The sequence below is a fragment of the Cupressus sempervirens genome, chromosome 4, assembly GCF_028749045.1.
Source record: "Cupressus sempervirens isolate cs-2001-9-10 chromosome 4, ASM2874904v1, whole genome shotgun sequence".
Classification (NCBI taxonomy): domain Eukaryota; kingdom Viridiplantae; phylum Streptophyta; class Pinopsida; order Cupressales; family Cupressaceae; genus Cupressus; species Cupressus sempervirens.
In genome coordinates, this window is record NC_143121.1 from 437,622,924 (window position 1) to 437,648,143 (window position 25,220).

Sequence of the window (25,220 nt, forward strand, 5' to 3'; positions counted from 1 at the left end):
CTTGTGCTTAATTTCTAGTTTGGAGTTTCAAGTGGAGTTGCACTTTCACCATATCATCTTTAGCAGTTAGTCTCTAGTATCTGATCAATCTAGATTCTTCATTTCAGTTTGTAGTTCTAACAAGTTCTTGATTGTATACAACCAATTAGGGTTTGTTTATAATGTGTCATGTCATAATGTTTTGGTGCTAAAAATTGCCATATCATTTGTAAAAACATTTGGTTTTCATTAAATGAATACATTGGCACTATTATTTCCTTATTTCAGCAATATACTTTAGTAGTGTATTGAATTTAGGGTTTTGTTTAGTGGCCTATTGGAAAGGGTAATTACAGTGGTATCATAGCAGGTTTCCTTCCATCTTGATAGGGTTTATCTAGCCAATTTACATAGGGAACCAGCATAACTAAGAATATGGTTGAGAGACATTCTGAAAGCCCATCTGGAAGTGTGTGAGATGATGAGACTTTACAACATCAAGAGAGGCTTCAACAGTCAATAGAGGCAAGTACATAGGCAATGATGGTTATGATGCAACATTTGATTAGGGAAAACAAGAGAAATAATCATGATACTAACCAGGATGACAAGAGCATAGTAGGATCACAACATAGGACACGGTCCGGAATAGTTGACAAACCCACATTTCCTACATTCAAGGAAGAAACTCCAGCGCACACACCTGATGCTATGGTAACGAATATTGTAGATGAACTTTGACAAGAAAGGAATGAGTGGGATTCGTTACCAACATATCTATAGGATGGGTGGACATTTGACAGGTACCTGAACTACAGAGCTGCCATGTAGAAGCAGGTAGATAAGCACAGTGAGTTGCAATAGGTCACCAACAAGTTGGTATTACCCACATTTGATGGCAGTGGAAAAATGACTACTCAGGCTTGGATTCATAAGGTGGATACTTTCCTATCTCTGAAGACTATGACAGAATTTGAAGTGCTCAAATATGCCACTTTAAACTTAGATGGGGCAGCACATGATTGGTGGACACATGGCATCATCATATTGAAAAACAATTAGATAACCACTTATCAAGAATTCATGGATAGATTGATAGAAAGGTTTGATAAAAAAATCTTGAAGTTTATTTTTGGGAGTTAGCCCAATTGAGACATTCAAGAAACTTAGAACGATTTATCAATGACTTCAAGAATCTTGCAGTGATGGTGCCTAACATTTCAGAATGGAGGCTAGTCATTTTATTCACAGAGGGATTAATTGAACCACTCAAGGGGTGGATAAAGGCTTTTGATCCTCCTACATTATAGGAAATCATGAAGAAAGCCCGTAGTATGGAACTTGCTGCTCCAGCAAACCGATTTAGTTCAAAGGGTTCTTCATCATTTAGAGATAAAAAAGGGGAATTCGACAAGGTTAAAGAGAAGAGCTTAGTGACTCAAAAGGAAAGTTAGCTATACTCTTGGATAAGGAAACACTTAATGACCTATGTAGGAAGAAGCTATGCTTCTTTTGCAAAGGTCCTTATGAGTTTGATCATGATTGTCCTATGAGGCCTAAGGGGAAGGCTAATCAGGTGATGTGGGCTTATTATGAGGGTTTAGATTTAGAAAGCTTAGAGCACCATGATGAGGATCTTAATGAGGTAGAGGTTGAATAGGAGATTAATAGTGCTGAGAAAAAAGAGGCTCTAGAGCTACATTTACAGGAGGCACGTTTGTTTAGTATTCAAAGAGAGGGATCTTTTAGACTCCGAGTAGTCTTGGCAGGGCAAAAAGGTTATTACTCTATTAGATATAGGTGCAACACATAATTTCATTGATGCATGATTTGTGGAGAGGCGTGGACTCATTATTGAGGAGTTTGAAGGATTGAGAGTCAAGGTTGCTGATGGATATACTCTTCACTGTGACAGGATGGTGCAAGATCTACCTTTGCACCTGAACAACTATGAGTTGAAGGAAAACTATCATGTGCTCAACATAGGTGACATGGACATAGTACTTGGGATGTAGTGGCTACAGTCTTTGAAGGAGGTTACTCTAAGACTAGAGGATATGGAGATACAGTTCAAGGTGGATGGCAGGACTCATGTCCTGAAAAAATTTGTACTATTGTTGATTAGCCACCACCAGAGAACCTTACATAGTTAAGAGGGTTCCTTGGTCTATGTGGATTCTATCATAGGTTTTTCATAGCATTTTTGTGGACTCGGGAGGCATAGGAGTGTTTTATGTGGTTCAAGGAAATAATGACTACATGCCTAGTATTAGCATTTCCTAATTTCACAAAACCATTTGAGCTTCAATGCGATGCTTTTGGAGAGGGATTTGGTGTTGTACTCATGTAGGACAAGCATCCTATAGCTTATGAGAGTAGGAAACTCAGAGGGCCTAAGAGATCATTCAGCATATATGATAAGGAGATGTTGGCCATCATGCATGCCTTGGCCAAATTTAGACAGTATCTTGTGGGCAACAAATTTTGTATTAAAACTGATCATAATAGTTTGAGGCACTTTTTAGGACAGTGGGACCTGAATGATCATCAGCAAAAGTGGGTGAGTAAGTTACAAGCATATGATTTTGATATCACATATGTTAAGGGGATACATAATATTGTTGTAGATGATTTATCTCGTAGGCCACACCTCACTTCTATGATTCAGATATCAGAGGATTGGCGACACTTGATTGTAGCAAAATATGCCAAAGACACGTGGGACTCTACTATAGTGGAAGGAACAACAATCAACACCAGATACACTCTCATAGATGATTTGATCATTTACAAGAATAGGATTTACTTAGTCCTAGGATCGGAAGTGAAGCAGTTGATTTTGAGAACATTCCATAATTCACCTACAACAGGCCATCCTAGGTATTTCAAGACTTACAAGTTAGTACGGGAATGATTCACTTGGAAGGGACTTAAGGCTGATATTTTGCAGTATGTGTATGAGTGTCATGTTTTTCAGTAGAAAAAACAAGAGCACACTTATCCAATAGGGCTCCTACATCCACTTCCTATTCCTGACAGGAAGTGGGAGTGCATCTCTATGGATTTTATTACTGGCTTGCCCAGGGCCTAGGGGCGTGATTGTATCTATGTGGTGGATGATAGGCTGACAAAATATGCTTACTTCTTCCCTATCACTACTACATACTCAGCAGCTTAGGTGGTAGAGGTCTTCTTCAAGGAGGTTTTCAAATTACATGGTTTGCCTCAAAGCATTATGAGTGACAGGGACAGCTGCTTCATGAGTCACTTTTGGTAGGAGGTATTTCAGTTGTGTGGTACTAATCTTACACCTAGCACTAGTTATCACCCATAGACTGATGGTCAAATAGAGATTGTAAACAAATGGGTGGAAGGGTATTTGAGGAATTATGTAGCAAATAAACAGCAAGCTTGGGTTTGATGGATATATCTCTGTGAGTATTGTTATAATACTACATACCATATGACTATACAAATGACACCCTTCATGGCACTTTACAGCTATGAGGCACTTAGTTTCTTAAATTTTTTGTTGGACAGTCAAGTACCCCGTGCAGGTGAACTATTATAGGAAAGTAAGGATATAGTTGCTACTCTCAAAGATAACATTGCTAGAGCTTAGAACCAACAAAAGAAGTATGCAAACAAGAATAGGACTGAGCATAGCTTTGAGGTAAATGATATGGTTTACCTCATGTTGCAACCATATAAGAAGTCCACTCTCAAGAAGAGTGATGTAGAGAAACTCAAGCCACGCTATTATGGACCATTCAAGATTGTCAAACGAGTTGGTGAGGTGGCTTATCAGTTGGAGCTTCCTGCATATAGTAGAGTGCACAATGTGTTTCATGTATCATGCCTCAAAAAAGTGTTGGGTCGAAATGCGATGCCTTCTATAGTATTACCTCCCTTGGATGATGAGGGAAAATTGATCTTAGTGCCAGAATCCATTCTGGATAATAGAGAGAAGTAGCTTCACAGGAGAGTAATCAGAGAGTATTTGATTAAGTGGAAAGATTTACCTGTTAAAGATGCTACTTGGGAGGGAGAAGTGATTTTTCAGCATCCAACATTAAGATTGCTTGAGGCCAAGCAATTTTAGGGGGGGCAGACCTGTAATGTCCTCATTTTGGAGGAGTTAATTATTTATAAAGTTATCGATAAAAAAATATATTACAAGGTAACTTTATATTTAATTAAATGATATATCTTATAAAGTCATTAAATAAAATAATGTTCTAGAGGTTGTTGGAAGGAGTAGAGAGATAATTAAAAAAGAGAGACCGACCTATCAAGGAAAAAATAATAAATGCATTGAGGGCTCATTGCCTATCATCAAGATTTATTATTGATTTTTGTTGATGTGTGTTGTGGAGCCTAGGGTTTCTACAAGTAGTCACAATTGGCCATTGAGAATGAAAACTCTCAATTGGTACACAATTTTGAGGGTGTGAAAGATCACCTAAATTATTGCAGCTGTGGGAAGGATATTTTAGTCCTTTCCCTTGTACTTAATTGGTGGTTTGGAGTTTCAAGTGGAGTTGCACTTTCAACATATCATCTTTAGTAGTCAGTCTCTAGTATTTGATTAATCCAAGTTCTTTATTTCAGTTTGTAGGTGTAACAAGTTCTCAATTGTATATAGCCAGTTAGGGTTTGTCTGTAATGTGCCATGTCATAATGTTTCGGTGCTAAAAATTACCATATCATTTGTAAAAACATTTGGTTTTCATTGAATGAATACATTGGCACTATTATTTCCTTATTTCAAAAATATACTTTAGCAATGTATTAAATTTAGGGTTTTATTTAGTGGCCTATTGGAAAGGGTCATTACAATCACTAAAGTTGGACCTAGAAGACTAGATGTACCCTGTTGTGCTAGACCTATCACTGTAGCGATGTAGGCATGTGGACTGAATTGATGTAGTGACCTCTTGCTACAACTCTCGATAGAACCCCATATGTATGAATCTATTGAAGCACTATGACTAGTGTCACTATCGGTTTCCACATGGTATGATGTGTGAAGAGGATTAGAGGACAAGATTGGTGAACTTTCCTCAATGTATATATCCTTCTCCAAAAAAATTTGATGTGTCTCTAGATCCAATAGTTTCTATGCCTTCACACAATCTTCATAACCAATGAAGGTACAAGGCCGAGGTGACTGTGCCTTTCAACCCCTAGAAGATGTGTTTTCCCATGCAAGATAACCAAAGACTCTAAAGTGTGTCATAATAGGTTTTCTACCGCACCATGCCTCAAAAGGAATCTCTCCATCTAAGGTTGGATGAGGAGATTGATTAAGAATGTGAGTGGCACTACTAATTTCTTCAACTTCTAATGATGGATCTAGAAACTTGGCATGTACCATGCAACCCACCATAGATTTGAGAGTCCTAATCCTTAGTGTTGCAACATCTATCTTGTGCAGACTGAATGCTAGTAGATTCTGAAGATCAATGCCCTCGAGTCTGCAAAAGTCTTTAAGTCTTCTATTCACATACATGCTTCCACTGTCCATTCTCAGAACTTTGATGGCTTTTTGAGATTTCTTTTCAACATGATTCTTGAGGGCTAGAAATTTGTCTAACACTTCATTCTTATTATGAAGAAAGTAGACCCAAGTGTATCTTGAAAAGTCATCAACAAAGGTAAGTATGTAGTTACCCTAGTTGAATGCAAAAGGACCTACTAATACCATGTGAACCATCTATAAAACACATGGTGCTCTTGAATACTTCCCTCTTTGTAACTTCCCTTTGGATGCATATCCACTAAATCTATTGAACATTCACCCTTAGAAAAGTTGATTTGAGGTAGACCTTTGACCATTCTATATGTGCAAAGTTGTTGGAGATAGCGGAAGTCAAGATGACCATACCACTCATGCCATTATTGCATTGTTGAATTTGATTGTGATAACAAAGCCTTTGAACTAGACTTGGGCACAAAATGGGAGAAAGAGTATAACCTTTTGTTATGATTCACTTTCCCCATTGCAACCAAGGAATCATCTTTTAAACTATGCACCTGTACTCAGTCTAGAAGGAAATCAACTCTATGTCCATCTCCAAGGTGAGTGATTTGGTAGATTGATAGCAGATTTGAACTTAGGTTTGAAACATAGAGAACATCTTGAAACTCTCCATTTTCCATCTCCACATTTCCTTTCCCTTCAACTTCCACTTTGGTATCATCTTCCAAAAAGATGTGTGGTACCTTTGAATTCTTCATTGAAGAAAAATCCTCCTTTGAAAAGCCCATATGATATGAGGCACCTGAGTCAAATATCCATTCCTTTGAAGAGTTAGAATTAGACATGAGTGATTTCCCTTTGCCCTTGGAATCCGAAGAAGACCCTTTATCCTTAAAAGCATTAGGCAATGGAACATTATGTTTCTTCATGATGTTGGTCAACTCATCAATATTCTTAAGATAACAGTCATGCTCTTCATGACTCATTTTCTTACAATAGGCACACTTTTTATTCTCCTTATTGTTGTCCCCCTTCTTGTTGGAATTCGAGGACTTGCCTTGTTGATTGGATTGGGGTGTTGTCTTTTCTACATCCTCTAATTTGTTCTTCCATGTCTTCTTACCCTTTCCTTTATTTGAAGATTGTCTAGCTAAATTTTGAGAAGCCTCATTATTGGCCACCAATGCTTTAGACTGAGGTGATTTGAGAATCTGCATTGATTTCAACTTCTTTTCTTCAGTATCCAATAGATTAGCATATTCATCAAAAGTGACTTTCTTATAAGAAAACCCTAAGGTAGTCTTTGAGGTGTTAAAAGAAGATACAAATGTGGAATATTCTGATGGTAGCTTGTTATGTATGAGATAGATCAATCTATCATCTTTGATAGAACTCGCACAACCAGTAACCTTTGTCCTTAGTTCATTCACCTTGATGATGAAATCCTGTATTAAATCATATGACTTACGATCTAAGGAGACATGCTCATCTTCAATTTTGAAAACATCCTCTTCAGACACTTTACCATAAAGGCTTTCAAGGGTATCCCAAGCTTCCTTGGATGTAGAACACTTCTTAATTTGATACACGATCTTATCATCAACCCCCAAACATATATCACCTAGGGCTTTCCTATCCATTGCTACCCAAGGTGAAATATCACTTGCTGATACCTTATCACCTACTAGTTTAGGAAGAGTACCTATATTGTGAAACTCCATTATGCATTAAGTGATACCACATTTTGATGGACCATGTAGCATAGTTATGAGGAATTAATTTTGAAAAATTAAAGTTGCCCATAATGCAAAAAATGAAAGAAAATTGTAGAAAAGAGAGAACACAACACCAAGAACACCCCTCCTTTTCACTAAATCAAGAAACCCCCCCCCAAAAAAAGATGCTTTTGGAACTTTATCAGTAGTACGATTACAATGGGCCACTTGCCAATTTTGGCCTTCGTGGACTTTTGATATTACTTGTTACAACCTCTTAATGGATTACAAATCTAGAACTTTACAATGTGCTACAATTCTAAAGCAATACAAAGCAAAGAGAATCCCTATTTTTGAAAGTGACACTTTTGTCCACACAACACTATGATTTGACTACAAATCTAGAAAGTAGAAAAAAATAACACACTTTCAAAAAAAAAACCTATTTTCGACTCTAGATGTGCCCGTACGGAGCGTTTGAAGTTGCAAAATGTAGGATTATATAGGTATAATTGCCAAAAAATAAAATTTCTAACAAATTCATGCACCAAAACTAGAAAAATGCTGCACCACCAAAAAGCTTAAGAAATTCTACCCAATTTCAAGAAAAACTCATCTGATTTGGAGTCTAGATGTCTGAGTTATAGCCTCGCAAAGTCGGACAACAAAAACTAAAATCAATTTGGAGAGGGGTTGCATCAGCAAATGATAGGGTTAAATTTGATGGTCATATGGCAGACACAGAAGTTCTATTTTAGCCTGGTATGATGGTTAGATGGCTATCAATTTTAAGCTCATGTAATTGACGATGTCAGCGACTCCAAGCCCAGTGATGACATCAGTGATGACGTCAACTATATGGACATGTGACATGGAAAGAATCCATAGTGTATGGATTCCATGTGTCAACTGAGTCAGATGTACATTGGCTAACTGTGGAATCTAATTGGCTTCCATGTAGATGCTGATGTAGGTCCACGTTGGTAGTGGACGTGGCTGTGATAGTGAACCAAAATGCACTGCGTGTTAGATGATTATGTGGGCAGGCTTGAGGTGGCGGGGTCAACTAAGCAAGTGGAGCAAATTAAAAGTTGATACATGGTTGTCCTCTAGGTGTAGGAAAAACAAATGAGTACACAACATGTGGCATGCTGTGAATGGACACAGAATAATAGATCAATGCCATGTTAGTTTTCTGTCGCTAGGTAACAAAGTTTTATGGGCACTTGAGTTTGTAGTCTGCAGTCACCAAAAAGGGAAATGTTGGTGTTGGTATTTGGGATTTTTCCTACTAGATTATTGATTTATAATCCCACATGTGTGGGGTAGTAAAATCCAATGTGATTTAAAAAAAATACGTTGTGAGTTTGAAATAAATCGACTACTAGAGTTGTTGCCTTGGCTGCCAAAAGTCTACAGTATGTTTGATTGCTAGAAATTCAGACTTGGCCATCAAAGGTTAAGTTCTATGCAACCAAATTTAATAAGGTCAAAAATTGAATAAAGATCCTTCCCAATATGAAAATTCCCTGCTAAATAAATAAAAATATTCCACCAAAATTGCAGAGCTAAGATCTACGAGCCTAATTCTGCAAAAAAAAAATTCTCTACAACTAGCCCAAAAGGTCAAAATAATTTGATGAAAAATAATAATTGTAGAAATAAATTAAAAATTAGATCTTAATAAGCAATTAAATAGATTTGAAATTGATCATACCCAAACTACAAATTAGGGCCTTTGGGTTTTGATTTGCAAAAAAAATTGCATCACAATCAACTTTCACCCAGCATAGGAAAATTTATAGTCGATCTTCATCGAATTGACATTCTGAATGCAACAGTTAGGTCAAATCTGGCTCGAGACACACCCAAATTTGGTGGATTCTCTAGAATCAAGTTGAGGTTTTGTAGCATGAACGATCTCGAATGACTATGTGTAGAGAATCTCCCTCAGCTCTGATACCATGTAAGAATTTGACTTAGGCTAGAATTCACCCAAGGCCAAGGAACTCAAACACAAGCACAACTATAGACCAAAAAGAGAGTATGATCTAAATGATGATATATTTATTCAATATGCCACATACGCCATATTTAAGTACACTAGGAGTGCCTATATATAAAGGCCTCAAGAGAGCTTCTAGAATGCATAGAAGTCAGCATCATGATATGTCATACAACTAGGCACATATCCACTAGATATGGGTTATCCTCCATTAAGAACATAATTAAGTGTGATGATGTGAGGATAAGCCTACAATGGTGTAGCATGCAAATCAGTGGTGTAGACAACATGTGCTAAATTAGGAGTGTGAAAAATTGTGTTATCAACATAACAACTTACTGAATGATGCAAACTCCTATGTTATAGACACCATGTGCATAATTAGAGTTGCATAACTCATGAGAGTACACAATATCCTAAGTGTCTCACATAAATAAATAAATAAAGAATGCATTAACCTAAGTAAACTTAAGTAAAGTGTAAATAGTAAATACTTATTTAAACCAATAGTGTTAAATTACTATCATTAAAATAAATATAAATACTAGTAAGCTAAAAAATATATCTTGCTAATGTCATAATGGCATGAAGTGAAGAAGGATCTTGAGCAGACAACCTTTCCATCACCCTTCATGAAAAGATGATAAAGAAAACTAAGGCATAAATAGACATCAAATTCCTGCAACCAAAGCTCAAAATCTAGCTCTCCTACACACAAACCCCAAATTAGGGCTCTTAACCACACATCAAAAAAGATTCAATAGAAATAGTGAAAAGATTAATTCAAATATTAAATTCCATCCATAATATTTGTAAGAATTTCCCTTAGGGAAAAATTCATCCAAGACCAAGGAACTCAAACACAAGCACAACAGTAGACCAAAGAGAGTATGATCAGAATGGCGATATATTCATTTAATATTGATTCATTGAAAGTAAACTAGGAGTGACTCTATATAAAGACCTCTAGAAAACTTCTAGAATGCATAAAAGTTAGCAACATGATAATTCATACAACCATTCACATGTCCACTAGATATGGGTCATCCTCTATTAAGCACAAAAGTAAGTGAGATGATGAGAGGATAAGCCTACAAAGGTGTAGCATGCAAAATAATGTTGTAGACAACATGTGCTAAAATGGGTGTGTGAATCATTATGTTGTCTACATGACAACTCGTGAGAGTACACAAACTCCTAAGTGTCTCACCTAAATAAATAATAAAATAATGCATTAATGTAAGTAAACTTAATTAAAGTTTAAATAGTAAATATTTATTTACACCAACAATATTGTACATCCTAAAATAGATCAACCATAAGGAAACCCACCCCTCAAAAATAATTTTTAAAAGGGCATGAACATGGTGAAGACACCCACTCCAAAAGAACTAGGTGTCCCAATCCTTTTGACCATATCCAAAAAAATCTACTTATAAGCATGAACCACATACAACAAACTACAATGCTTAAAAAACCCTAGTTCCACTATTCTAGTGAATTCCTCTACAAATTTAAATCTTATCATAGAAAAACATCAAAAAATTAGGGATAGTCTTATTTATCTCCATTGCACCAATTGGAGATAAAGTAGCTCCTATGTCTCCCCTACCACTATTAAAAAAAATAATGGAGCTCTAGTCCTCATCTTAGGTAGGTGAGAAATCTCACCTTTCTTCCAATCTATCCCAACAAAGCTAAAAACCCATGAACCATGAGTACATTAAAAATGTTCCCAGACTGAACTAAAAATAAATAACTCATCTCCCTCATCTATTAGAATATTGTATCCTTTAAGACTCACCATTAATATATCCATCCTTTCTATATCATATTTACCTCTATTCAATGCTATAATTGGTGATCAACCCCTAAGGACATAAATATAACAATCCCTCTTAGTAGGACATACCATCATCATAGTAACAAATCTACCTTATTTTGTAGCAAATATTAAAAATTCTCAAGAGAAGCATTGTTTTATTCTCTAGGAAAACATTAGGCGTTAGAGGATAGGTGCCCAAACTACTAATGTTAGAACCCTTCAAAACACATGCATATACACACAAAAACCCTCAAAATATAATATTATCCTTAACCATATCCAAAATGTATAAAATCTTAGAGTCATTCAAGAGTGTACCACAACACACCGATAATGAAAAACTAGTAGGGAATTGATTGTTGGAAAATAATTCCAAATGACACTAGATGTGCTTGCACCATTGTGATCAAAATCCTCCTAATCCTTTGATGCCTCACTTGCATCTCAATCTCTACATCCTTCACTATTGATTGTACTCCCTCTAATTTTTTATCTATAAATTAACATGTATTTTTGTATTAAGGTAAAAACAAGTTTTGTTAGGACACAAAGCCCCAAATAAGTATATATTAAAGAGGATCTAGAACACTACATAAAAGAAAAATTATCACAAATAAGATAGATACCAACTAGCATCTAAAAAAACCACAAAATTGTAGCCTTGAAATATAAGAAAATCAAAGATAAATATAAATCTAATAAAAACCAGCACACATGAGATCCTAGATCATTTTTTATTTTCTTACATACAATTTCATGTTTTGTTGTGGATCCTAATCAGACTCAAAGGTTTATTCAGCACGGTTTTCTCCCCATATTATTTCTATGAGGGTTTGGGGGCAGTGCCCCTAAGATGAGGTCAAGGGGCAATGCCCCTGCGGGGTCCTGCCCAGATGTGCCCCTATCATAGTATAGGGTGGGGTTGAGGGGGAGGTGTGTTCCCTTAAATTGTAAAAGGTGTTAGCTGCTATTTTTCCTATTGGATGACTTATTCTAGCTCTAATTTTGTAAGTAGGAAAAGATTGTATAAATAGGCTGAGTAGGGATTTCATAAGGTAATGGTGGTATTGTAGCTTCTTGTGGCAGTATTGAGGTATAAGGGATTGCAAATTGTAATCACTAGATAATAATAATATTGGACTTACTTTTGGTGGATGTAGCCCAGGGATTGGGTGAACCACATTAAATCTTGGTGTCTTTTGTTCACACTTGCATGCTTTATTATTTTTTGATATTGGTTATATTTGCATGTAACTATTATTTCTTTCCGAGGTTAATCCTAACATTTGAAAAATCTAAGTGTCATGTCTTTCCTGTTATCTCTAAAAAAATTGTAAATTCAGCATCAAATATTTGAATCACACCTTTGTCTCTATCCTCTGGATTAGGTTCTAGTGATTTCATTGTCAATGTTTCTTGTAACTTTTCAGTTACATCTATAAGAGTTTTCCTCAAAATCTTCACTTCCTTATTCTTGTTGACAATCTTGCTTAGGGATGATATTAATTGTGTTTGATCATCATCATCCAAGCCTACAATTTTTACAAGGGATAGTGAAGTGTTGAGTACATTCTCCTCCTCCTCCTCTTCTTTCTTCTTCTTTTGTTCTTATTCTCTTCTCTTTTCCTCATCCTCTTTCTTCTTCACATCTTCCTTTCTTATGATTTCTTTGTCCTTTTTCCTCTTCTCCTCTTCTTCTTCCTTCTTTTTTCTTCTCTCCTACTTCTTTCTTCTTCTTTTCTCTTCTTTTCTTCTTCTTCTTTCTTTATCTAATCTTCTCTTTGTTTTCCTTTCTTTCTTTTCTTTTTTCTCATCTTCTTTTCTCTTTTTCTATTTTTCTTCATTCATTCATTTCTCCTCTTCCTCATTTGAGTTGGAGAAATCAATGATAGTTCCAACACTACCTAGTCAGATATTCTTAAAAGGATCTTCTACAATGTTTACTATCACCTATGTGGCACCAACTTGTATGGTGTTGGTTCCAATTGTGATATGGGGCATTGTTGTTGCTGCTTTAATCAAATCTTCCATCATCTACATAATTTAATTCTATGTTTCCTCATTAACTTCTTGATAGTTGCCTCCCATTATCAATATGGATCTCTTCTTGTTCCTTAGATAAGGTTTTATACTTTTTATTAGACTAGCCATGTGTGCATCATTGTCAATTTGACATAATTTACTAAGTGAATTTTGTCTGATATTTTAATCTTCTTTAGCAACTCTGTTCCTTCTAGTTATTAATCTCTCATAGAGGTCTTTGGGAATGTCATCATTTACATCCTCAAATTTCTTATTAGATAGAAAAATATGTCTAATAAAAACATTTTCTAATTGTAGTCAATCTATGCCAGTGTACAAATGATGAAACATGTTTAATTGAACAAAATTTCCATCATTTACAATTGTGTTGTTTACCTTTTCTATTTTAGGCTTCTAGTCCTTCCTTCTTATTTGTGCACATCCTTATTCCTTCTCAATAGATTTCAAAGGTTCTATCTAACCTAATGTCTTCTTTCTTGGCAAGCTTGGCATGATTTACATGTTTCTCTTGTTTGGTCCTATAGTCATATCCTTCATTCTCTTCTTCCTTGGTGAATAAGGTAATTCTTGTTTCACCTATGCAAGTCTCATTGACATCCTCTTCACCTCAACAACTTCTGCCTCTTTCTCCTCTGAATCCTTTTTGAGTGGAATGAGAGGTGTAATAGGTGTCTACTAATGTGAAACCACTACATAGGGACCAATTGGTGTTGCAGTAGGAGGTGCGGCCATTGTCACACTATCATTTGGTCTTGTTGATGCCAAGGGTTGAATGTACATCATCTATTGCTAGCCAATTTTTTGCAGTCTAGTGAGAGTGTGTCTCACTAGCTTACTTCCTCAGTTGCCATTCCAACTGGTTCTGGAATGATTTTTCATGTCTCCTTCTACCTTTTTCTTGGTAGATTTCTCTAATTTAGTTTGACTAGTTGATTGTATCAACTCCTCATATGTTCCAAATCTATCAAACTCTTTATCTTTTTCTTCTTTAAGGATAGCTTAGGCATATCCTTCTATCTCTTCTTATGTTAATTCATAACCCAAGGGTTCAATATTCAACATTCTTGGTTCAAGTGCTTCCATGTAGGTGAAGTTTGTGTCTACCATGAAGGAAATGTCTTCCTTGAATTTGTCTACCATATAAGGTGGGAATCTGAATCTTTCCTATAGCTCTATTTGATGTGTCTTCATTATAAGATTTGCACTATCATTCACCTTCTCAATAAGGTATTTGTTATATATGCTTTTGAAATCTTTTCCATTGTACATCTGTTACTCCTCACTATTGTAAATGTCTCCATAAATGGAAATCTTTTGATAAAATGGAAGAATATATGTGTATTTAAGAACTAGAATCTAAACTAATTTTTCTTCACTTTCTTTATCCTCTTCAAGTTCTCTGTCAATTGCATTCTCAAAATTTCACACATATCAACCTTCTCCTTGTCAACACAAATCTTATAGGTTGCTTCTATAGAGCTTGTCACTAGGTCATCTTCTGTAGAGATATAACACATTCTTGCGGCAATAATTCTACTCAAGAATCTAACATCATGTTATTTGGTTTTGCTTATGACAATCCCTCTGCCATTGCAAACTAATTTATAATTGTCAAGCACTAACTTCTTAACATTTTTCTCATTGACTAGTATGCTACTTTCATTATATAGTTGTGCTACCTCATGAATCAAGTTAGCATAAATTTCTATCACATTATCTCCTAGCTAGAACTTAGCATCATGAATTCTACTTAACATTATCCTTTTCCATTCCTCATTATCAAACTCATAGTAGAAAAGAATCTTGATAATGACATTTTCCTTCAAATACTAAAATCCTTTCTTATAGCTCATATCCTAATTATAAATATTGTCAAATTCCATGGATATATGATCCTCTCCTACATTCTCAAACTTACTTCTTAGATAGCTTTTAACATCTTTTGAGTGTAAGATGTTTCCAAGAATTCTTGACAATGTGAAACTAGGGTCATCACTTACATTCTTGACTGCGTTCAGCTTTAGTTTGGGTGTTGCTTCATCTTCCACATTATGAATCAAAGATTTATCCATACTTACAACTGAATTTTTGACATAATTTTGAGATTTAGAAGTGAAATACTTAGATAAAATGCGTAACTACGATGTTCTATGCTTCACACTTGTAAACCCTTCAAATCTTCTTCATTTTTTTGTCAAATTGCTCTTGATAGCTTCTTAATACAAGTGAAGAAGGCACTCTTTAAAAATAAACATTCTATAACATATCTAATGTGAGTTTGTTAGAAGAAAAAACAAGAATATCATAAATTATTTAGACAAAAGTATATATTTCCATCTGCATTACAAAAAAAAAAAAAATCTTGTTCTTGAACAAATAAATGATTGTGTTAAAGTCACTAGACCACAATAATCTAAAATGTTGTTTTTATATCTCATACTATTCAGTTAATACAAGTGAAGGAGAAACTCTTTACAACTAAACATTTTATAACATATCTAATGTAATATGATAAGTGAAACATATTGAACTTAGTATTGAACTACTAGGTTTATTTTCAACTTTCTATATACCTTTTGTTCAAATATGGCCAATATTTGCATTAGCTTTGAAAATATTGACATTCTTTAGACAATGGATGGTGACAATGAGATATTTTAATGTAGCTTTTTATATCATCCACAAGTTCATTTTGATATTCTGCACCAGTTCATCTAGATAACTATTTAGTGGAGAGCAGTATAAATTCCATCAAAGTCTTTTAAACTAAAATTCCAATCATATCTCTTTTATGATACTATTTAATATTCCAATCTTGATAGATATTGTAATTATTGAAATACCATCATCCTTATCAATTATACTTAAGAAAATAAATTATACTCTATTGATATGTCAATCATGGTGAAAACCATTTATAGATTGGAATGTGACCTAAAGATAGAATATTTAAACAAATTGTAAGTTCTTGCCACGTGTCAATCCATATACACATCATAATCGCCTCCATGTGGCCAATTTTGAGTTTTCAAGCTTATTTGTTTGAGAAGACATTTATTATTAATTTTTAACCATTAGTGAAAAAGAAAGATTCTTCCCATTGAGTTTAGGAAAAAGTTCAGAGATGAATAAAAGAAGTTTGGATGGCAGTGAGACTTCATAGAGAAATGGCATCTATAAAACCCCCGACCCTTCCTCCAAGTTTTATAGCACAAGAGTCAACTAAATCTCATGGATCATGGTCAAGAGTCATCTGAATCTCTGAGGTTCGCTCTTGCTTTACCTTCTCAATAGCTTTAATCCTTTCAATCCCAATTAAGAGTTGTCTATTAGAATTTTTGTTCTATTCCTCTAAGTTTTCATATAGATTGGCTTCAAAATCAATTGGGTTTTTTGTATTCATGCTAAGAATTAATGCTTGCCTTGTCTGAATCAATTGATCCTTGCCAAGTGATCTTTATATTCTTATCTAGCATATGTTGATTAATATGGAATTTTTTTGTTTAGAGACTAATGCTTGCCTGAATCAATAGTTTTTTTTTATGTTAAGTATTATTGTGTACATTTTTTTAGTTTTTTTTTTATATTAACTATTATTGTGTACATTTTTTTTTAGTTATATGCCTTGATAAAATCATTTAGATAGCTTGTTGCTTAGTTGAGTGACACAGTGTGTTAAACTATTTGACCTAAACTAGGAAAGGATCTATCAGTCATCTAAGCTAGTTTATTGGTTTCTTTTGGCTTTATTGGTACTTAAATGGCTTTCAAGAAGATGAACATGTTAGCTAGCATTCCTTCACATGACTCGATCTTATTGCAAATTCAAATTTCTTGATAGAGAATTGAATGTGTCTTTGTTATTCTTTTATATTAACTAATTCTAAATTAGAATGGTCTTTTTTAATTAGAGAATAAATGAGTTCTTGTCTCTGACATATTTAAAGACTTATAATACAATGAGTTGTTTTTGTAAATTGCAAGCATAAATGTGCATCATGTTTCAGACAATTTAACAAAGTGGAGCATTTAGTTGAGCACATGAAAACTTCATATCCCTCTTCACTTGAACCGATTTGTGATATTTGCAAAAAGCATTGCAGGTTCTATGACTCATTAAGGGAGCATTTGATAGGTAGTTTTTCTTAAACATTTCTCATCATGTTATCCTTAAGTTTAGCCTTTTTTTTTCTGTGAATGAAAACACAAGGGCAAAAGCAGGAATCTACAAATGTAGGGCTTATAAAGTAGCACTAAGATTTAAGGTTTTGTAATCAGTATCAGATATTGACCATTGAATAATTTTAGGTATTTAATATATGGTGTTGAATTTATTTTGAACAGGTCCTTTACCCAAAGCTGAGTGTACTAAATAGTTCAATGAAAGGGGATGCAGTCTTTGTCTCAAAATTTTCCCTAGTTTACAATAACTCAATTATCACCAAGAAACTTGTCAATCCTTGCCTCCTATTAGTTCTTAACAAATTTTCTGCTCTCTTTTTTTGATCCAAATGTTATTAATTGTCTTCATTAAGAGATAACGACTAAAATGTATAATCCTTTATTTTTGACTTTATTTTACAATGGATAATGCCCTAATTTCTGCTGATCAACCTATTTTTTCCCTAAAGGAATCACTTTGTCATAATTTCTTGGTCCATACAGAATGGTAGGGGGTGATTATCCTTGGTGCATAAGACAGTCCAAGCAGAAAATAAGAAGATACAATTTTTAAGTTCAAATAAAGGAAATATTTCTGCCATTGCAATAGATTGTGAGATGGTGGGTGGTGGTCAGGATAGGTCTCTAGACCTTTGTGCATGAGTGTGCTTGGTGGATGAGAAAGAAAAAGTGGTCTTCCATTGTTATGTCAAGCCTCCAATTCCAATAATAGATTACAGGTAATAATTTTTTTCCAACTTACTCTATTTTGTGAGAAATATAAAAATCCATTAAAACTCACAAACCGAAACCTAAAAATATGCTCAGCACATGAAGGTACCAAGTGCTAGTTTTTCTCGACACCTTAAGGAGCCAAGTGATAGTTTTCTTGGCACTTGAAGGTGCCAAGTGATAGGCAACAGGTGTCAAGCTAGCTTGACATGTGAGGAAGATAAATATAACTTAGAAGAATTTCAACGTGAATGCTTTCACCATTAAAATTAGAGAGTCAAAGCTTGAAGCTTCTAAACAAACTTCTCAAATGCAATGAATAGAAGAAGAGCAATGGATTCAAGTATGCCTACTTGATCTCTATTCAACTTTGATTAAACTATTACAAGATTTGGGAGCATTCAACTCCAACCAAAAAACCCTAAAATAACCCTAAACTGGTGAAAAACTTCAAACTTCAATAAACTTTAAACTTGCAGCTCTAATGGCTGCATACAATGGTGCCTGGAGCAATCACTACTTCAACAAGAAAAATACAACAAAAATGTACTTATAGAGTGAATAGGGGAAACATGTGCAACTGGAGAGATTAGATCTGCTAATCACTTTCTTCTTCTTCCTTCTCTGCTCTGCTCTACTTTGCTAAACTCTGAACTAACTCTAAATGAAAATGAAATGAAAAACATTCCTTTTTCATATTTTTCTTCCTCTTTTCCTAATTTCAAAGCTCACCCACCACATTTATGTTTTATGTCTGTTCTGGAGTTCGTCAGGGGTGGTAGGTGGGTGTTTGGCTTAGGGGGAAAATGTCAATAGCATTAAATATTCCAACATTCCCCCTTTGTCCCGAGCCAAACAAACAAGGATCACTTTTGATCCAAATCAACTACACCAAGACTCTCTCTTAGGTGTACAAAACTTCCAATGCCTAATGGATTTGTAAAAATATCTGCTAGCTATTGCTCAGGCTTGCAAAATTCCATCTTGATATCGCCATTCTCCACCAACTCTCTGATGAAGTGATATCTAATCTCTATATGTTTGCTTCTCCCATGGTAGATTGGATTCTTCGACATTGTAATTGATGAGATGTTGTCACAATAAATTATGGTTCCATCGTCTTGCCTTATATTCAAATCTATCAAGATCCTCCTTAACCAAATATCCTAACATGCTACTACATTTCCTACTATGTATTCAGCCTCTACTATAGATTGAGCAACAATGGGTTGCTTCTTGGATGCCCACGAAATTGCACCTGATCCCATATGGAACATGTATCTGGAAGTGCTCTTCCTATCATCTATACTTCCAACCCAATCACTATCAATATAACCCACCAACTTGAAATCATTATTTGCAATATACAAAATTCCAAATCCCTTGGTACCTTTCACATACATAGGATTCTCTTTCCTGCTTGCCAATGGAAATTCTTTGGTGTTTCCATAAATCTAAAAATCAAACTTATTGCATGCATTAGGTCTGGCCGAGTTCTAGTCAAATACATTAAACTTCCAACCATACTCTTGTATAGCATTGGATCCACTCTCTTGCTAGAGTCTTCCTTGCTCAACTTTAGACCTATTGTAGTTGGTGTTGGGAATGCCTTACTATTTTGCATTTTAAATCTCTCCAAGATCTGCCCTACATACTTTTCTTGAGAGATGAAGATGTCATGATGCATTTTTTTTACTTCTATGCCTAGAAAGTACTCCAAGAGACGAAGGTCTATCATCTCAAATTCATTTTTCATGTTCTCTTTGAACTCACCAATTAGAGTCTTGTCATTACTAGTAAAAATAAAATCATCTACATACAAGACAACAATCAACACATTTCTATTTTCTACCTTGATGTAGAGAGTAGGTTCACCATTTCTTTTGCTAAAGCCATTTCTCATCAAATATGATTCAATCCTACTATAACATGCCCTTGGAGCTTGCTTGAGCCCATAAAGAGCTCTCTTCAATTTATATACTTTATTCTCTTCACCTACAACTTCATAACCAAGTGGCTACTCTACATATACTTCTTCTTTCAATACACCATTTAGGAAGGCAGACTTCACATCCATTTGAAATACCATCCATTTGTGTTGAGCTGCAATTGCTATAATAGCATGCACGATTTCCATTCTTGCAACCGGAGCATATGTCTCATTGTAATCTCTTCTATACTACTGTTTGTAGCCCTTGACTACTAGCCTTGCCTTATGGTTATCAATCTTGCCTTTAGCATTACATTTGGTCTTGTAGACCCATTTCACTCCAATCACTTGCTTCTTGGGAGACAATTCAGTTAGCTCTCATGTCCCATTCCTTTCTATAGCATCTATCTCCTCATCCATGGCTTTACACCATTATTCTCCTTAATAGCTTCTTCAAAATATATTGGATCACTATGAAAAAATAATGCAAAATTAACTCTCATCATAATCTTCATACCTTTCATCTTGGTATATCTCCCTAAGACTCTTGGTCTTTCTTGGTAATAGGGAGGAGAGTGTGGGATCAAAATCTTCACTATTGTTGCTTTGCTGACTAGCTCGGTCTTCACTGTTACTCGGCACTGACAATTGATCATGCCTAGAGGAGCTCGACAATGCCTGAGGCTACTTACCTTTTCTTCTATTTGCTCCTTTTTCTTTTTTTTCATTAGCATCCTCTTCACTCATAATTGGTACTTTACTTGAGGTGCTCATCGATTCATCAGTTGGTCCATACCATGACTGATTTTCAAAAAAATTCACATCTCTTGAAAGAATCATCTTGTTGTTGAATGGGTCATACAATCTGTATACCTTTGATTTTGAGTTGTACCCTGTGAAGATGCACTTAAAACCTTTTTCATCCAATTTTTTCCTTTTCTCTATAGGCACATGTGCATATGCAACACATACAAACACCCTTAGGTGTTCAACTGTCCATCTTCCTTGTGACCATGCTGCTATTGGAATTCTATCATGAACTGCCTTTGTAGGACACCTATTAATTAGGTAAACTATAGTTGCCACAACCTCTCCTCAAAATTCAATTGGGAGACTTTTCTCTTTCATCATGCTCCTTGCCATTTCAACAATGGTCCTATTTTTTCTTTCAGCCACTCCATTCTGTTGTGGTGTATAGCAAGTTGTGAGCTCTTTCTTTATACCATGTTTCCTGTAAAAATTTACAAAAGAATTGGAGGTATACTCCCCTCCTCTATCTGATCTTAGGAACTTGATATAGTGTCCACATTCTCTTTCAGTCTAGGCTGTAAGTTCTACAAATTTATCAAATGCTTCAAATTTATTCTTTAAGAAACACACCCATGTCCTATGACTGAAATCATCAATAAATGTTATAAAATAAGTGCTCTGCCCAATAGAAGTAACTTGCATAGGACCAACTAGGTCAGTATGCACTAACTCTAATTGATATCTAGCCCTCCTAGACTTTTTAGAATTAAAGGAAAACCTATGTTGCTTACCCAAAATACAAGCCTCACACTTGTCACATGAATTTCCTATTCATGGAAAACCTTCTACCATTCTTTTATTTGACAACAAATTTAAACTAGCATAGTCAAGATGACCATACCTAAGATGTCATAGCTGTGAAGGGTCTCCAATCACACTCCTTAGAGCTGATTGTGTGTGAGGTGCAACACCAACTTGAGATGAGAAACATGTCTCTATCCTCAAGGGAAATATTCTATTCTTTGTCATTTGAACTATTGCAAGTAAGTTCTTGCTCCCATCCTTTTCATGAATGACACACATGTCATTCTTCATCAGCACTTTGTATCCATTTTGAATGAGTTGACCAATGCTCATCAAATTGTGCTTCATACTAGGGGCAAAATACACATTTTGTATTTTTTTCTTCTCACCTTTCTTGGTGCAGACCATAATAGATCCTTTGCCCACTACTGGTAGGGTTCCATTGTTACCCATTTTAATCTTGGATTTAAAACTCTTGTCAATGAATGAAAACAAGGTTTCATTACTACTCATGTGGTTACTACATCCACTGTCAAGGTACCAAACCTTAGGGCTTCCTTCTTCACCAACATTACACATGTTGAAAGTAGTAACAAACCTTAGGGCTTCCTTCTTCCAACATTCACTTGCATAATGCCCATATTTATGATAGTAGTAGCATTCTACATTACTTCTATTTGAGTTGTAGTTTTTCTTACCTCCTCTTGAAGTATTTTGTGAGCTACTTGCTCCATCTACTCTTCTTGAGCTTTCTGCTCTTCTTGAGCTTTCTGCTATAGCATTTCTTTGTCCTCCATTACCTTGGCTTTTGCCTTTGTAGTTTTTGCTCGATCCATTTCTTCTTCTCCTCCTTCCTTTTGGATTTGACTGAGCTTTGAATGCTTTCTCTTGGGAAGAAGAAGATGTAGATCTATTGAACGTATGCTCATGGGTTTAAAGAGTACCCATCAACTCATCCATTGTCAAAATAGTGAGGTATTTTGCCTCTTCTGTGGTCATGACCAAATTGTCATATTTATGAGGTAAACTCATCAATATCTTTTCGACTATCCTCTTCTCTTGATAGTCTTCTCCATTTGATTTTAGTTGATTAATCACATTGGAGGTCTTTGAACTGAAATCTACAATTGATTCATTTTCCTTCATCTGAAGATTCTTAAATTCCCTCCTTATATTCTGTAGCTTTACAGTACGGACTTTATTGGTCCCCTTGAAGTTCATCTCAAGGACATCCCATGCTTCATTTTTATAATTTGCTGCTGCAATCTTTGGGAATATTGTCTTTGTCATTGCTACTTCAATAAGACTTAATGCCTTAGCATCCTTCCTCCTTGACTCTTTCAACTAAATCTTTTGATTATTGGTAAAAGCAACATACTGAGCTAGGTCTGTCACATCATTGAACCCATTAACTACAAACTCCCACAAATCATTTGCAACCATTATGGTTTTCATCATCTTTGCCCATGTATCATATTTTTGTCCATTGAATGGTGGTGGTTGTTGTCATATCTTTCCTGTATCTATTGCCATGTCAAATATCCCAAGAAAATAAATGCCCTAGCTCACTATGGATGTGGGGCCTCAAAGCTCTAATAGCATATGAGAAATATAAAATTCAATTAAAACTTATAAATCTAAACTTAAAAATTTTCTTGGCACATGAAGATGTTGGGTGCTAGTTTATCTCAACACCTTAAGGAGCCAAGTGGCAATTTTCTTGGCACTTGAAGGTGCTGAGTGACAAGCAACAGGTGTCGAGCTATCTTGGCATAAGAGGAAGATAAATATAACTTATAAGAATTTCAATGTGAATGCTTTCACCATTAAAACCAAAGAGCCAAAGCTTGAAGCTTCTAAACAAACTTCTCAAATGCAATGAATAGAAGAAGAGCGATGGATTCAAGTATGTCTGCTTACTTTCTATTCAACTTTGATTAAACTATTACAAAATTTGGGAGCATTCGGCTTCAACCAAAAAACCCTAAAATAACTCTAAACTAGTGAAAAACTTCAAACTTCAATAAAATTTAAACTTGCAACTCTAATGGCTACATACAATGGTGCCTAGAGCAATAACTACTTGAACAGGACAAATATAACAACAACGAACTTATAGAGTGAACAGGGGAAACATGTGCAACTGGAGAGATTAGATCTATTGATCACTTTCTTCTTCTTCCTTCTCTACTCTGCTCTACTTTGTTGAACTCTGAATTAACTCTGAATGAAAATAAAATGAAAAACATTCCTTTTTTCATATTTTTCCCCCTCTTTTCCTGATTTCAAAGCTCACCCACTGCATTTTTTTTTTGTCTTTTCTAGAGTTCGTCAGGGGTGGTAGGTGGGCGTTTGGCTCTAGGAGCAAACATCAATAGCATTAAATATTCCAACATATTTGTGGTAATAGTCTGCTACTATTATATGCATTTATCTTTTAAAATGGTAGGTTAATGTTTGTAGATATGATAGAACTGGCATCAAACTAGAACATCGTAGGGATGCCATGCCGCTTAAGCAAGTGCAAGAAAAAATTCAGCAAATTTTATATAATGGAGAAGCAATTTGGCGAATTTGTCTAAAAGGAGGAAAAGCCAAAGTTCTTGTAGGACATGGCTTAGATCATGACTTGTAGTGCTTATCAATGGAATATCCTACCCATCTTATAAGGTACACATGTTAAATATTAAATAAATATAAGATAACATTTTATGCATGCTCATTTCTCAGGGACACTGCTAAGTACATTCCACTACTAAAGCGTAGCAAAACCAGTAATTCACTCAAGTATCTTACTCAATCATTCTTAGGGTAGTCTCTTCTACACCTTATATATTGGTTGTTATGTGGAAAATAATATATTAAACTATATTAATGGTGATATTAATCTTTATTGATGTTTTAGGAGTTTCACAGAATAGCTTAAATTTTATGCTCCAGAATCAATCGATTAAAAATATCTACCAAATTGTGTCTGATAATACCATATTGGTTACCTTGGTTATACTTTTTTTAATGTAACTAATATACTTTAGTTACAGTTTTAGTGCTACGTGTATTTTTCTATAAATCATTTCTAAATGGTATAATCTTCATACAAGTTAATTTTTAAATAGTTAATTTTTTCTGAGTTATAGATGAAGGTATCACAGAATGAGTGATCAAAATACATTTGTCTATTTTTCATAGGTATAAGACCTAGAGCGCCACTCATGACCCTTATGAAGATAAATGCAATAGATTAACAGACATAAAATATAATATTTTGACTTAATATATCAATTATCTTAGTTTTCTTCATTTCATTTATGTTATTTACATGGCCTTAATTTTAAGGTATACTATTATAAAAGCAAGTAGTTTGTGTAAATGAATTCCCAATTCAGCCACAACATTTGTAAGACTAGTGGTCATGGGTATTTTGGGCTTATGCTATTGTTGGAAAAATAGAATTTTCTTTAAAGTCCTAAAAAATTGAGGATTGAAGTCATTCAGCCAATCAGGTATAGATCTGTTAGATGAGTGATTATCTATTTTTATATTCTGCCAGGTATAAGATTCAGAATGGCACTCATGACCCATATGAAGATTCAGTGTTAGCAATGCATATTTACAAGAAATTGAGAAATCAAGATCATTCCCAAACAGTTTCCTTTAGTGTAGGTGAATTTCTTCCTGAGAATATGGCGTATGCAAGAATGAAACAGAAAGATCTGGAGAAAATGAGCCCTGAAACTCTACTTCATATTTTGCAATCCAATTTCTATTGTTGGTGCATAGATTCCACTTCATAA

At 34.9% G+C, this 25,220-nt stretch overlaps 1 pseudogene; it reads left to right on the top strand.

The window, feature by feature from the left end:
* Positions 1-1,295: 1,295 nt before the first annotated feature.
* On the top strand, positions 1,296-25,220 carry LOC149561892 (RNA exonuclease 4-like; annotated as a pseudogene).